We start from the raw sequence: 13,775 nt of genomic DNA, 5'->3' as shown, positions 1-13,775 counted from the left end.
TTCAGATAAAGGTAGAGACAAGCTCCTCTCTGTAAGAGAAGAGGATGCTGATGATTATTATATCTTGAAAGCTGCTTTAATAGATGGGTTTGGCTTAACCACTGATTAATACAGACTTAAGTTCAGAGACACCCAGAAAGCACAGAATCAAGATTGGGTAGACTTTGTGGATTGTGCAACCAAGGCACTGGAAGGTTGGTTAAATGGCAGTAAAGTTAATGATTATCAAGGATTGTATAATCTCATTATGAGGGAGCAGATTCTTAATAATTGTCAGAACCAACTTTTACACCAGCACCTGGTGGACTCTGATCTGACCTCTCCCCAAGAATTGGGAAAGAAGGCAGACAAATGGGTCAGAACCAGGATTAGGCCTAAGAACCAAGTTGGTGACCAGAAGAAGGATTCCACTAAGCCCAAAGAGAAAGGTGGGGATGATAAACAAGAAAAGTCCTCTGAAGGGCCCCAACAACCCAGTGCTGGGGGTGGGTCCCAAAATACTTCCTCTAATAACAAGAAACCATATTGCCATGTGTGTAAGAAACCTGGCCACTGGAAAACTGACTCCAGCTGTCCAAAGAATGGCAATAAAGAGAATGTTCCTCCAAAACCTGCTCCAACACCTCCTGTTGCTACTAGTAGTAATCCCCCAGGTGGTGGGAGTGCACCCAAAAACTTAGTTGGGTTCTCTTTGGGGACACCAGTGGACTCTGGCCTAGCCAGGTCCCCTGCATTAGCAACTATGGTCTGTGATGGTGGCATGGGGTTTGCCAACTTTACCATGAGTCCCAGTATTCTGGGCAGGTACAGACAAGAACCAATAATCAATGGTCAGAAGGCTGTGGCCTATAAGGACACAGGGGCCAGTGTCACCATGGTGACCAAGAGGCTAGTGCCCCTAGATCAGCTTTTACCTGGGTTTAGCTACCAGGTGATCAACATAGATGGAATCAGGACAGACCATCCCATGGCAGTGATAAATCTCAGCTGGGGAGGAGTCACTGGCCCCAAGAGAGTGGCAGTGTCCCCAAACTTGCCTGTAGATTGTCTACTGGGGAATGACCTAGAAATCTCAGCCTGGGCTGAGGTTGACCACAAGGCCCATTTGAAAATGGTAGGAATCCCTGAGAGAGTGGATGAGACCCTGAGGGCCTCACCTCCACCCCAGGAGAAAATAGAAAGAGTGAAGCCTGAAACTATGGATCACTCTACCCAAACAGAGAGCATAGGGGAAGAGGAACAGTCTTCCCCCCACCAGTCTACAGGTAAAGGTCCAGTTTCTCAGGGAACTGACCCTGCCCCTTGTGAAGTAACTGCCCCAGAAGTGGACAGGCTTGGCCTGCCCACCTCTCTGATGGCAGGGGACCCTTCCAAGGTGGTACCCAGTCTGGAGCAGGTATCCTGCCCCTCTCTACCCTGCCTCAGTCAGCCCAGGGCTCCGGAGGTCAGGGAGGTCAGTGGACCCTTATTGGGCCCCTGCCCAGAGGAACCCCCTCATCAACAGATTAGGGACACCCAGCAGAGTAGTTTCAGCCAGGTGAACATTCCTCTACAAACTGAGGGATCCCCCTTACCCCTAGGTATAGGCACCCCTCAAATGGATGTTGTCGAGCACAGGGAAACCTGGGGCCTAGCTGCCCCAAACCTTCCAGTGCCTTCCACTATTCCAGCCAAAGGGATCCAACCCCCAGCTGTAGGCAGCCAGAGGTTGACCCTTAGGGCCAGATATGACACAGTCATGGGCAGAAAGGCTTCCATAGTGGCCAGTGATCTGAGGAGGTTGAGGCCAACCCAAGTAGGGTCTCACTTCCAGACTCAGACACCCCACCAGCCCACCTCTGACCCAAAAACCAATACAGGTAATTTCCCTAGACTTTGGAGAAACTCTAGAACCCCTTGGGGTAGGATTTCCCAAGTGGACCATGACACAGGGAGCAACCATGTTAGTACAGGTTCTTCCTTATATGGCCACTCAGGAAATAAAGGCTTATCTGGACAAGGTTAGCCTTATCTCCTTTCGTTTGGGGGGGGGGGGTTATGTAGGAGAGTGGAATCTGACTAATGGTTGCCCCCAACTTTTTGCCTGGTATTTAAGTGGTTTTTGACTAGTCTGGCTGGGATCCTGCTATCCAGGACCCCAGCCTATCTGCTTTCTCCCTAAAACTGTTGTGAGTACTCTAGGTACAAACATAATTGGATGCTGGGCATGCCCTACCAGTCCCTTGTAGATGGTACCCTAGGTACCCAGGGCATGGGTCCCCCAGTAGGCCTACCAGGGCTGCAGCACTTATTGTGCCACCCTGGGACAGCCACCCAAACTGACACCACCAGGCCACTACTGTAGCCTGGGTAAGGTGGTGCTAGCACCCCTTACAGGGATGTAGGTACCCTATGTCCCATACCATACAACACATATACTCTCATAGGTCACCCCTATGGCAGGCCCTGGTAATCCTACAGGGCTGGGTGCTGAGGTATGTGTGAGGGGGGACCCCTACGTGAGTAGGACCTCTCTGCAACCTTCGTAAAATCGTTACTGGGTTGTTTGTAGTGTAGCCATACCATACACTCTTAACCGCATTATAAGTTATTGCGTCATCGCTGTAACTTAGGAATGGCTACACAGAACCATATCGTGTTTGGTGTCAAACATGAAGGAATCATACCCCCAGTCCAGCCATGGGCATGGGGGCACGATTCCCCCTTGCTAGGAGGGTGATATGGGAAAAGCGGTAGAATTTGGACACCAATTTAAAAGTGCACATGTACCACAAAATGGCTACTGTTCGCCACCTACACGACTCTGGCTGGCTGTTGCTGGGGAAAACCCCAGCCTCGCCATCTGGACAATAGGGCTCCTGTGGCAGGGAGGTGCCAGCACCTCCCCAGACAGGATATGTGGATTGGAACAGGGTGGGTGCACCACATGTCCTTTCAGAGTTGCACGTAGGCAGCTGCAGAGCCCCAATTCTGCATACACCGCCTGGAACTGGTTCAGGGGCGTCCTGCCCCTCGCCCAGGCGGGAAACACACAAAGGGGAGTGGGTGTAGCCACCCTTCCCCGCCTCTACTCTGATTGGTAGGCTCTCTTTTGGACCATCCCCTAATCTTGGGGATATATGGGAATAACTTTGCCCTAGAGCCTTAGATTCGTACAGGACTTCACAGAACTGACCTTCGACGAGCTGCTGCCCAGCTGACTGAAGAAATCTCCCTTGGGATAAAGGAGTTATCCCCCTGCTTGGCAGGCACCTAAAAGACTACAAGATACCCGGTTGGAACTTCGTTGCTCTCATGACCTTCGACGCCTTCCAGCAACCTCGAGGTGGGTCTCCAGTGCATCCCAGCGTCCTGTGAGTGTGCCCAGCAAGTCTGAGCACCCTGGACCACGTGGGTGTCAAGATCCCCGCATACCCCGAGACACCGGCCACCTCTTGTCCAGCACACGACCCCGACCAGTGGGGAAGTTGTGCTTTGGCCCATTCTTGAGCCAACCTTCAAGCAGCATTTGTGCCGACCCTCAGCTCCCTGGCCCGCTCCGGTGGCCCGTGGGAGCCCTTTTACGCACTCCATTTTGCTGCCTTCCGCGGTCCCTTGTCTCTTGACTTGTGGGCCCTGACAGAGGACAATCTTCTTTTCTAAGAGTTCCCCTGGTTGCTCCAGGCCTGCTCTACGCTCCCTGCAAAGGAGAGCACCCTCAGACCACGTGGGTCTGCACCAGCAGCTGCTTTGTTCATCTTGCATGGGTTGCGGTTGCCAATGCTTAGTGGATCCAATCGGGACACTAACACCGCAGCGACCCTCAGCCGACGTGGGACAGTCGCCCTCCAGAAGCTGGCCTTCCTTGAAGCCTCCCGGAGCCCGTGACTGCAGAGCCCAGCTGTACCTTCCACACCTGAAGCACCCGACATCCACGAGCTCCTTCCTGTGAGCTCCCTGGTCACTGTGCTGTGACCCAGACTCTGTCCCCTCTGCTTTCAGGTTCATCTTTGTCTTTTCTTCAACTTTAATCTTCACGACTTCAACGACACTTCCAGCTAGCAGCAGTTTGGACTCCTTTTCCATAGAAAATCAGCCCGCGACCCGACACCAGAATCGACCTATGCACCCGGCTTCCCTGGGGCAGGTAACAGTGGTACTTCGGTACTTCCGTGGTGGTGGGCTCTCCAAAGCCTTAAGTCTCAAGCCTTAACTTTATATTGTTGTTAGAAGTGTCCTTAAACCTTAATTATTCAACCGCGACATTCTCCATAGGCTAACATTGCGATCCCGATAGCAACTTCTCGCACTGCACACGCCTCCCGTGGGTCCCCTTCCTCTTAACTGTGGGTGGATTCTGAAGGGGCCAGCGATCCTGAATGCCCTAGGCATTGCCTGTAGAATTGTCGTGGTTCTTATACCACTATTTTAGTATATGGTTTGGTCCCCCCCTGGGGCCCATTGATTTCTGTGCTATTTATTGTGTGTATAAATGCTTGTTTGAAGTGTAACTTTGCCACTAGCCACATAAAGTGACTGTGGGATTCTGTCTAGAATAAATACATATATTTTATATATATACCTGTGTGGGCTACTCTTTCATTTGGTGATTCAAGAGGTTATTATGGTAAAACAATAAGCTTAACACTCCTTCAAGACTTAGCCTGAAGGCAGCTCTCCACAGCTACCACTAGGATAGCTTTCTTTAAAGGTTGTCTTAAACCTATCATCAATAGGAGTCGAATTGGACTGGTGCAAGGTGTCCCTATAACTAGGAACAGCATATGCCAGGCCAACTTCTCACAGAACTAAAGACAGCAATGTCATCAGGATAAGCTGCACTAAAGGACTCCAACCCAGCCAGGACTTGATTCACCAACCTCTGGAAGGTGGCAGGGGCATTCTTTAAACCAAAGGGCATAACAGTGAACTGATAGTGCCCATCAGGTGTGGAGAATGCTGTCTTTTCGTTCGCTTCTGGGGCCCTGCCAAACTGCCAGTACCCTGCAGTTAAGTCAAAGGTACTTAGAAATTTGGCTGTCTCTAATCTGTCTATCAACTCATCTGCTCTTGGGATAGGGTGAGCATCTGTCTTGGTGACTGTTAGACGGACCGGGAGGGTCGGCCCAGGACAAGGGGAGAGGTCTCCGGGGAGAGCCGTCTCCAGCGATCGTACAGACGAGTAACTTCCCCCCCACAGATGTACACCACACAAGGATAAGGTTTAACGTTCTTTATAAGCGATCTCTTAGGTACGATAGAATGGTACAAGGAGGTCTGGACTCAGGGGTCCCCTCGATTCTAGTCTCTTGGTTGGGAAAGGGAGTAGCGGGACAGTCTGGTTACCAATCTGGTAGATGCGATGATATGATGGATAGCTCACAATCCTCGAGCTCGGTGTTCTAGATGAACGGGTCGCGGCAGCGCCAGCAGGTCCCGGTGAAGGTGGTCGTTACAACGGTCCGCGGCAGCGCCAGCAGGACCCGGTGAAGGTGGTCGTTACAACGGTCCGCGGCGGCGCCAGCAGGTCCCGACGAAGGTGGTAGTCACAACGGTCCGCGGCAGCGCCAGCAGGTCCCGACGAGGATGGAGGATGCAGAGGGCCGCGGCAGCGCCAGCAGGCAGGACGAAAGTTCACAAGGCAGGGCTACGGCAGCGCCGGTAGTCCGTCAAGGATGAGTTCTTCACGGTGTCTCTCGACTCCAGGATACAACTGCCTTCCTGCTCTGGAGCTGTCCCAGTTATAGGTCTGGCCCCCTTTGATGTCCGGACCCTCGCACTTGGAGGTCGGGAGGTCCGGGATGAGGGAGTCCAGACACCCAGCAGGGGGGTGGAGCCAGCGCCCGGGGAGCTGGGGGGCGATCGGCACCTGGCGGGGGAGAGCCATTGACACTTCTTCCTCCCATCGACCTGCCAAGTGGTCCGTTCACCTCCTGGGTGGATGGTGGTGCCGGGATGTCGGGGCCTGGCCAGGCCCAGGGTTAGGGTCGAGCTGAGGCCACGCGGCCTCGTGGTGCAGTGTCCAAGATGGCGGCCGGGCCGGGCGAGGGAGCCGGTAGTAGTTCGGCCCCATGATACAGAGATGTCCGGGGGCAGGAGTCCCGTCTGGAGACAGGGTGCGGGTTGTTTCTGTGGGTATCACCTGGAGGGCCGGGGCTCGGGCCCTGTCATTAGGGGAGGGAGCAAGCCCTTCATGTGGCCTGTCCAACATGCGTCCCCCCCAGCTGAAGGCGGGGAGAGTCACCCATCCTCTTAGGGACTCTCCTCGTCGAGGCGGAAAAAGCGTGACAGGCCATCTGCGTTGGCGTGGTCTTGGCCCGGTCGATGTTCCACAGTGAAGTCCATCCCCTGCAGGGAGATGGACCAACGCAATAGTTTGGGGTTTTCCCCCCGCATCTGCATTAGCCACTGCAGGGGTCGATGATCTGTTTGCACCCGGAAGTGGGTACCGAAGAGATAGGGCCGGAGCTTTTTGAGGGCCCACACCACTGCGAAGGCCTCCCTCTCGATGGTGCTCCAGCGCTGTTCTCGGGCCAGGAGGCGTCTGCTGATGAAGGCCACCGGTTGGTCCAGTCCCTCGGAGTTCAGCTGGGAGAGGACCGCCCCGATGCCATGGGCGGAGGCATCTGTTTGTACGATGAATTCCCGACTGTAGTCGGGGGCCTGGAGCACAGGGGCAGTGCACATGGCGGCCTTCAGCTTCTCGAAGGCCGCTTGACAGTCTGGGGTCCAGTTGATCTTCTTCGGGTGGTTTTTGGATGTGAGTCCCGTGAGGGGCCCCACAATGCTGCCATAGTCCCTCACGAACCGCCGGTAGTAGCCGGTGAGCCCCAAGAAGGCTCGGACCTCGGTCTGCGTGACTGGGGGCTGCCAGGACTGGATGGCAGCGATTTTGAGTTGCAGAGGGGCCACCAAACCACTTCCCACCTGGTGTCCGAGATAGGTCACGGACCCCTGACCAATTTGGCACTTGCCGGCCTTGATTGTGAGGCCGGCCCGTTGGAGGGCCTGCAGGACCTCTCGGAGGTGGTGGAGGTGGTCGGACCAGTGGCGGCTGTACACAGCGATATCGTCCAGGTAGGCGGCGCTGAACTCCTCGAGCCCCGCCAAGACCTGGTTCACCAGTCGCTGAAAAGTAGCTGGGGCATTCTTCATGCCGAAGGGCATGACTTTGAAGTGGTAGTGGCCATCGGGGGTAGAAAAGGCGGATCGTTCTTGGCCCCGGGGTGTGAGACCGATCTGCCAGTAGCCCGCTGTCAGGTCGAAGATGCTGAGGTAGCGGGCAGCCCCCATGCGGTCGATCAGTTCATCCGCTCGGGGGATGGGATGAGCGTCGGTTCTGGTAACAGCATTCAAGCCCCGATAGTCGACGCAGAATCAGAGCTCAGGAGTGGTGCCGGGGGCAGCAGCTTTGGGGACCAGCACGACCGGGCTGGCCCAGGGGCTGTCCGAGGGCTCGATGACCCCGAGCGTGAGCATCTTTGATACCTCCTCTTGGATGCAGGCCCGTACCCGATCTGGTACGCAGTACGCCCGGTGTCTGATAGGGGGACTGTCCCCAGTGTCCACGTCGTGCAAGCACCAGGGGGTGACCCCTGGGGTGAGGGAAAACAAGGTAGCAAACTGCAGCAGGAGGTCCCGGCAGCCTTGGCGCTGTTCCGGGGTGAGGGCATCGGAGAGCCGGACTCCGTCCACGGAACCATCTTTCTCACGAGTCTTCAGGAGATCAGGGAGAGGCTCGGAGTCTTCTTCCGCTCCACTGTCTGTAGCCATCAGGAGGCTGAGCTCCGAGCGCACAAAGTGGGGCTTGAGTCTGTTGGTGTGGAGGACCCGGAGGGGGTTCCGTGGAGATTCCATATCGATGAGATAGGTGACGGGGCTCTTGCGTTCGACCACTTTGAAGGGCCCCGTCCACTTGTCCTGCAAGGCACATGGTTCGGTGGGGGACATCACCCACACTTGTTGGCCAGGTTCGAATTCGATGGAGGAGGCATTTTGATCGTACCATTTTTTCATGTCCTCCCGACTGGCCTCAAGGTTCGCTTTCGCCATTTCTCTGAATCGCCTGGTCTGATTGCGTAGGGTCAGGAGGTACTTGAAGACGTCTGGAGGGGTCTTTAGGGGGGCCATCTCCCAACCTTCTTTGACTAGGCTGAGGGGCCCTCGCACAGGGTGCCCGTACAAGAGTTCGAAAGGGCTAAAGCCGAGGGACTTCTGGGGAACTTCTCGATAGGCGAAGAGGAGGCACGGAAGGAGTACATCCCACTGGCGACGGAGGGGCTCTTCCAACCCCCCAATCATTCCCTTGAGCGTGCGGTTGAACCGCTCGACGAGTCCGTTTCCTTGAGGGTGATAGGGGGTCGTGAAGCGGTAGGTGACCCCGCACTGTTGCCAGAGGGACTTCATATACTTCGAGATAAAGTTTGTGCCTCTGTCGCTGACGACTTCTCGGGGGAAGCCCACCCGGGAGAAGATCCCCATTAAGGCCCGGCCGACCACCGGGGCTGTTACAGTTCGCAGGGGCACAGCCTCGGGGTAGCGGGTGGCGTGGTCCACCAGTACCAGGATGAACCTATGTCCTTGTGCTGTACGGGGGTCCAGGGGCCCCACAATGTCTATTCCCACCCTCTCGAACGGGGTGGTGACAACTGGGAAGGGTTGCAGAGGTGCTTTGAGTTTGCGGCCGCTCTTCCCGCTGGCCTGGCACGTGGGGCAGGACCGGCAGTGGTTGAGGACGTCGTTTCTCATCTTTGGCCAGAAAAAGTAGGTCACCAGGCGACTGTAGGTTTTGTCCTGTCCCAGGTGTCCAGCCAGAGGGACATCGTGGGCCAAATTTAACAGGAAGTCTCTAAAACGGAGGGGCACCACCAGCACTCGACTGGCCCCTAACTCCGCGATTCTCTGTTCACTGTACAATAGGTCGTTGTCCCAATAGATCCAATGGGCTCCGGTGGTGTCCCCTGCGCTCTGGGCGAGGGCTTGCTGGAGGAGTCCCTCGAGGGAGGGACAGGTCTTCTGTTCTTGACGGAACTGTTCCTGGGTGGGCCCCCCTACTTGACGCCACTGAGCCAGGTTGGGAAGGTCCTGGGGCTGAGCGAGCCCTTCGGGGGTTTGCTCTGGGGGGTCGGTATGGTTGGTGTCCTCTACTGGAGCGATCGGGGGAGGAGGTGCTGGCCATTCTGGTTCTTCCGGTCGGGGGATGGCACGGGCGGCCATGGACCGGGTGGTTACGCACGCCCAGTCCGGGAGGCCCAACATCCCCAGGTGCTCTCTTCTTTCCACGGCGGCCCACGGGGAACTCTCAAGATCATTCCCCAGGAGACAGTCCACGGGGGCATCATCTCGGACCGTCACTTTCAACATGCCGGAGACTCCTCCCCATTCGAAGGGGACGCAGGCCATTCGACATAGACTCTCCGAATTGTCGGCTGAACGGACGGGGCAGAGAATGTTCGGCAGGATCTGCTCTGGTTTTACCAGGTGACAGCGGACGGCCGTCACACTGGCCCCCGTGTCACGTAGTGCTTCGGCCCGGCGTCCATTAATGTTCACCCACTGACTATATTTCCTGGTGTTGGCGGGTAGGGGAGCCCGCGGGACCATGTCTCTTCCCCCTAGGCACGCTAGAACCATGGCGGCCGGTTCCCACTCTTGTTGTTCCTGCTCGTATTCTTCCTGTTCTTCGGAGATTTGTTCTCCCCCCAGGGCGGCGGCAGCTACCTGGCGGGGTCTCGGAGTTTGGTTCTGCGGACAGTTCGGGTCATTGGCGTAGTGGCCAACTCGCTGGCATCGGTGACACGTGACATTGGTTCGGAACCCCGGGCGCATCGGGGGTTTGCCCCGGCTGGCTGGGGGCGGGGTGCTGGCAGCGGGAGCGGCCGGGACGGTGTCTCTTCCTCGTCCCTGGCCTCCTCCTCCTCCTCGGGGACGGTGCTGACCTTGGTTGTTCCGGTTCTGTTCGTGCGGCCCTCTCCGGCCCACTCGGGTGCTTTCCCACCGGTCAGCTTCGGCGGCGAGTTGCCGTGGGTCAGTCAATTTACTGTCGAGGAGGTGCTGCCTGAGCTCGACGAAGCAGTTGTTAGAGAGGTGCTCCCACACCATGAGATTAAAAAGTTGCTCGTAGGTCGTTACGTGGCTTCCCTTAATCCAACCCTCGAAGGCTCGGCTGAAATAGTTGACATATTCTACCCAAGTTGTACCCGGGATCCGGGTGCAGTCTCGGAACCTCTGGCGGTACATTTCGGGTGTGAACCCATATCGGGCGAGGAGGGCAGCCTTCATGTGGTCATAGGATGACATCAGATGGTCTGGGAGCTGTAACAGGGCATCGCGGCCTTCATTGACGAACCTCCCCCATAGACCGGCTCCCCAGTCACTTCGATCGATCCGGTGGGAGGTCATGGCGATCTCGTAGGCCTTGAACCACTGTTGTATGTCGTCCTCTCGGACATACTCTCGAACGACATCCTTGGGGATGTGGACTTTCTTGTCTGTCGCTCCCGGGGTGCGCGGTCGCTCGGGCACCTCCAGTTCTTTGTTCTGCTTCCGTAGGTCTATTTCTGCCAGTTTGCGCTCGTGTTCGTATGCTAATCTCTTTTCTTCGAGCTCTCTCTGCCTCTGTTTTTCTTCCCGTTCTTCTCGGAGCCGCAGATGCTCTAGGTTCAGTTTTTGTTCGGCTAATTTTAGTTCACCGTCCATTTTGAGCCGTGCCATTTCTAACTCATGTAGTCTGTTTTTTTCTCTCTCTTGGATCTCTTCCTGCGAGGGGCCCGTTCTTCGCTCTTCGGGAGCCGTGGTGTTCCTCTCTGATGCTGCAATGTTTTGGTCCGGGGATCTGGCGACCCCGGTTTCTGCCCACGACTCAATGGCGTGCTTGAAATCGTCTTTGGTACTCAGGCCGGTGGTAGCAATGCCTAGTTCAATGCAGAATTGTTTCAATTCACGATGGCTGTACTCTTCCAATTTCTCCATCTGGAATTTCTCGGTGGATCCGCTCTCTTTGGTTGACATTGTGGTTTCGTCGTGGGGTGAGCTACTCTCTGTACGATTACGCGTTGATTCGGATCGCGCCGCTGGCCACCAATGTTAGACGGACCGGGAGGGTCGGCCGAGGACAAGGGGAGAGGTCTCCAGGGAGAGCCGTCTCCAGCGATCGTACAGACGAGTAACTTCCCCCCCACAGATGTACACCACACAAGGATAAGGTTTAACGTTCTTTATAAGCGATCTCTTAGGTACGATAGAATGGTACAATGAGGTCTGGACTCAGGGGTCCCCTCGATTCTAGTCTCTTGGTTGGGAAAGGGAGTAGCGGGACAGTCTGGTTAACAATCTGGTAGATGCGATGATATGATGGATAGCTCACAATCCTCGAGCTCGGTGTTCTAGATGAACGGGCCGCGGCAGCGCCAGCAGGTCCCGGTGAAGGTGGTCGTTACAACGGTCCGCGGCAGCGCCAGCAGGACCCGGTGAAGGTGGTCGTTACAACGGTCCGCGGCGGCGCCAGCAGGTCCCGACGAAGGTGGTAGTCACAACGGTCCGCGGCAGCGCCAGCAGGTCCCGACGAGGATGGAGGATGCGGAGGGCCGCGGCAGCGCCAGCAGGCAGGACGAAAGTTCACAAGGCAGGGCTACGGCAGCGCCGGTAGTCCGTCAAGGATGAGTTCTTCACGGTGTCTCTCGACTCCAGGATACAACTGCCTTCCTGCTCTGGAGCTGCCCCAGTTATAGGTCTGGCCCCCTTTGATGTCCGGACCCTCGCACTTGGAGGTCGGGAGGTCCGGGATGAGGGAGTCCAGACACCCAGCAGAGGGTTGGAGCCAGCGCCCGGGGGAGCTGGGGGGCGATCGGCACCTGGCGGGGGAGAGCCATTGACACTTCTTCCTCCCATCGACCTGCCAAGTGGTCTGTTCACCTCCTGGGTGGATGGTGGTGCCGGGATGTCGGGGCCTGGCCAGGCCCAGGGTTAGGGTCGAGCTGAGGCCACGCGGCCTCGTGGTGCAGTGTCCAAGATGGCGGCCGGGCCGGGCGAGGGAGCCGGTAGTAGTTCGGCCCCATGATACAGAGATGTCCGGGGGCAGGAGTCCCGTCTGGAGACGGGGTGCGGGTTGTTTCTGTGGGTATCACCTGGAGGGCCGGGGCTCGGGCCCTGTCATGCGGGGAGGGAGCAAGCCCTTCATGTGGCCTGTCCAACAGTGACAGAGTTGAGTCCTCTATAGTTCACACAGAACCTAATTTCTCTCTTTCCACCCTGTGGATGAGGTTTGGGGACTAGAACCACTGGGCTGGTCTATGGGATCTCAGAGGGTTCAATAACCTCTAACTTGCTGACTTCAACTTTGATGCCTTCTTGACTTGGTCTGACTGTCGATAGATCTTGTTTTTGGCAGGTGAACTGTCACCAGTGTCCACATCATGGGTACACCAGTTTGTCAGACCAGGGGTCAGGGAAAAGAGCTTAGCATACTGTTGCAAGACTTGCTTGCAGTCAGTCTGCTGTTGGGCAGACAGGGGGTCTGAAAAGACAACGCCATCCACTGACCCCTCATTTGGGCTGTAGGAGAGGAGATCAGGGAGAGGTTCACTCTCTGCTTCCTGTTCCTCATCAGTCACCCTCCGCATGGTGATGTGAGCCCTGTCATTGTAGAGCTTGAGGCGGTTCACATGGATAACCCTTTTGGGTGTCCTGTTTGTGCCCAGGTCAACTAAGTAGGTGACCTCACTCTTTTTCTCTAGGATAGGGTAAGGACCACTCCATCTGTCGTGGAGGGCCTTTGGTGCCACTGGCTCCAAACCCTCACCTGTTGCCCAGGTTGAAATTCAACCAGTGCAGCTTTTTGGTCATACCAATGCTTCTGAAGCTCCTGGCTGGCCTCAAGATTCTTGGATGCCTTTCCCATGTACTCAGCCATTCTGGACCATTAGGTCAAGCACATAGTCCACAATATCTTGTTTGGGTTCTTGGGAGAGGCCTCTCCCTGAGGAAATATGAATTTTTATGGTCAATTGTGTCCCCTATCTAGACCCCAACGGCTCCATGTACATGCTACAAGTACATGTATGTTCCCTCCACTTCAAGCTATGAAGACGCAAATACAATTGTGTCCAACGTTAATATGTACTCTTTCATATCTGCCATGAATGGGCCAGATATTCCGTTCCTAAGTATGCCTTGCCACCGTCTTTATATGGTATACTTTTCACGCTTTCCAGCTCTGGCAAGGTAGGCCCTGAATTCTGCCATCGAGCTTTTTCCTGCTTCTGCCTCTGAAATGCTCCAGCCTGAACCTGCATCTGTATCCATGAACTTTGTCTTACTTCCTGCGCGGCTAACGGTGCCTAAGCCCGGCCTGTTGCCTGCCAAAAACTGTATTCAGCCTTCAAGTTATCTGTTTCGCTCCTCAAGAAATGCATTCCTGTCTAAGTAGCTTAGGTAAACATCCCTCTAGCTGCAGAGCAAAGGGCCCGGCCTTACTGTCTCCGTGCAAGTAATTCATGACTCTCGTTACCATGGTATGCCCATGCCCCCTCGCATCTCATGTAGACACTTAGACGCTTGTACACGCACTAACAGTCAGTATAGAATAGGATCTGTCCGAGAAGACCTTTCCTTCCAGATAATATAGTTCCTTAAACACAAGATATTAGATATGATTTAGGACTAGGTTGTCCTGACACCCCAGACTTCTGTCTCCTCATGTAGGGCTAAATGTCAAGTTCCCTTCACCCTCAAGTTACACGTCAATCACACGTCATGCGGCTGCGCGCGCATCTCCACCATGTATTTTTGCTGACTTT

The 13,775-nt window shown here is 55.5% G+C and overlaps 1 protein-coding gene across 2 annotated transcripts in view; it reads left to right on the top strand.

Annotated features, from left to right (window-relative positions):
- Positions 1 to 13,775, top strand: part of LOC146822508 (uncharacterized) — a 698,810-nt gene that overhangs the window by 658,465 nt on the left and 26,570 nt on the right. The window lies entirely within an intron of this gene.

Source organism: Triturus cristatus, chromosome 6 (assembly GCF_964204655.1).
Source record: "Triturus cristatus chromosome 6, aTriCri1.1, whole genome shotgun sequence".
Classification (NCBI taxonomy): Eukaryota; Metazoa; Chordata; class Amphibia; order Caudata; family Salamandridae; genus Triturus; species Triturus cristatus.
The sequence above is the reverse complement of the archived record's forward strand: the minus strand, read 5'-3'. Positions and strand labels throughout refer to the sequence as shown.